Genomic DNA, 2,109 nt, shown 5'->3' with positions numbered 1-2,109 from the left:
GGCCAGGCGCTAATCAGGCCGGTAACACACATGCCTTGGCAGAAAGCCCTCCTTTGTTTAGGCCCACGCAGGAGGCTGGCTCAGTCTTCCTGCACCGTCCGCACTCGGCACCGCAGGCGCGAGGGACGAGCAGCTCGTTTAGTCCCACCTTGCTCGGCGATGAGGGGACGGGAGGGCGAGGAGGATAGAAATAGAGGGGCAGGGCAGCAGTTCAACTCATACCTTTCTCGGCCTTTTGACTAAGATCAAGTGTAGTATCTGTTCTTATCAGTTTAATATTTGATATATGGGCCATGTGCCCATAACGATATTAAATTTATTTTTTATGAGGGTGAGCCCATCACAGTAGCTTGTTATTGGGGTCCACATGCGTCGCCTGGGTGTTGCACTACTGCCTTAGCCTGACGCACCACAATCAAATCAAGTTCAAATTTTTATCGTCTTCAACTGATTTTGAAACTAGGTTTGTTTGTCAGGCGAACCAATTGTTTATCTCAGCATGATGTATATGTTGTGCAAACAAATTCATTGGCATTGGCACGGTCTGCACTACTAGCTTTGTGGTAGCCTTGTAGCACCTTTGGTCCATCGTAGGGCGTAGTTGCTGCCACCAAAGCCCATATGTCGGTCGCCAACAACAGAAAAGCAATTGCATGCTATATAAATTCCCGGTATCAAACATGCAACCGTTTTTTTCTTGTGAGTATCTTCATGTGATTTGGTTCTGAACTCGAAACATAACTCGAGAGATTGAAAGTGTTTCAGGACAAGCAGAGTGGAGCAATGGTAAGACATATTCGTGGCTACGATTTCATTATCATCACAAAATTACACGAAGGATCGTGTGCTTACGGGTTGTGAACCAGTTGAGAGGGTCCGATCTGCAGAACTCACACAAAGGGAGAAAGCCGGAAGAGAGGAAATTCTCTATGAGGGGAGAATGCGTGAGTAAGGAAGGAAGGGAAGTGAATGGGCACCGATCGGCAGCAGTGGTTGGTCTGGCGGCAAATGGTGCCCGGCCATTGTAGCGCTAGCACGTACTCCTGGTTGACCCGGCCTGCCATTGCTTCCTCACCGTCACCAGCGACGCCAGCACCGCGCCGGGGAACGACATGGCGAGGCAGAGGAAGCAGAGCACCACTTGGATTTCCTTTTTTGAGACAAGAGGAGCGGGCCTCGGCCAGGCGCTGATCAGGCCGGTAATACAGGCCTCGGCAAAAGGGGCACCGATCGGCAGCGGTGGTTGGTCGGGCGGCAAATGGTGCCCGGCCATTGTAGCGCTAGCACGTACTCCTGGTTGACCCGGCCTGCCATTGCTTCCTCACCGTCACCAGCGACGCCAGCACCGCGCCGGGGAACGACATGGCGAGGCAGAGGAAGCAGAGCACCACTTGGATTTCCTTTTTTGAGACAAGAGGAGCGGGCCTCGGCCAGGCGCTGATCAGGCCGGTAATACAGGCCTCGGCAAAAAGGCCTCCTTTGTTTAGGCCCACGCAAGGGGCTGGCTCGCTCGATGGCATAGCACCATCCGCATTACGCACCACAGGCGCGAGGGGCGAGCAACTCGTTTAGTAACACCTCACTTGGCAAGGAGGGGACGACCAGGCGAGGAGGGTACAAACAAAGGGGCATGGCAGCAGTTCAACTCATACCTTTCTCGGTCTTTTCGCTAAGATCAAATGTAGTATCTATTGTTATCAGTTTAATATCTGATATGTGGGATACATCCTTACAATGATATTAAATTTATTTTTTATAAAGGTGGGTCCATCATAGTAGCTTGCTGCTGGGGTCCATACGTGTTGCTTGGGCGTTGCACTGCTGCCCTGGCCCGGTGCACCCCAACCAAATCAAGTTAAGAATTTATTATATCTTACAGAATCAAGCTAATTTTTTATTATATCTTTCATTGCTTTGAAACTCAATCTGTATAGTACATGTGTACGTGCACAGCAATGTTCAATTTATGAATACAACTTTTCCAAAAGAAAGAAACAATCACATGGCTGTAGAAAAGTCTAACAAATCAACTAGTATTCTATTTTGTTTGCATAAAAAGTTGTTGTGGCAGTTACCTGCGAAAACAAAGGCGGGTGCTAGGCGTAAGTC

At 49.5% G+C, this 2,109-nt stretch overlaps 2 non-coding genes across 2 annotated transcripts; both read left to right on the top strand.

Annotated features, from left to right (window-relative positions):
• The first annotated feature begins 218 nt into the window (after positions 1-218).
• Positions 219-415, top strand: LOC125527763. The gene has a single exon (XR_007292264.1). It is a non-coding gene; the product is annotated as a U2 spliceosomal RNA (small nuclear RNA).
• A 1,233-nt stretch (positions 416-1,648) lies between these two features.
• Positions 1,649-1,845, top strand: LOC125527764. The gene has a single exon (XR_007292265.1). It is a non-coding gene; the product is annotated as a U2 spliceosomal RNA (small nuclear RNA).
• The last annotated feature ends 264 nt before the right edge of the window (positions 1,846-2,109 follow it).

This window comes from Triticum urartu, unplaced genomic scaffold, assembly GCF_003073215.2.
Source record: "Triticum urartu cultivar G1812 unplaced genomic scaffold, Tu2.1 TuUngrouped_contig_4398, whole genome shotgun sequence".
In the NCBI taxonomy this organism is placed as follows: domain Eukaryota; kingdom Viridiplantae; phylum Streptophyta; class Magnoliopsida; order Poales; family Poaceae; genus Triticum; species Triticum urartu.
This window is presented reverse-complemented; position numbering and strand designations above follow the sequence as displayed.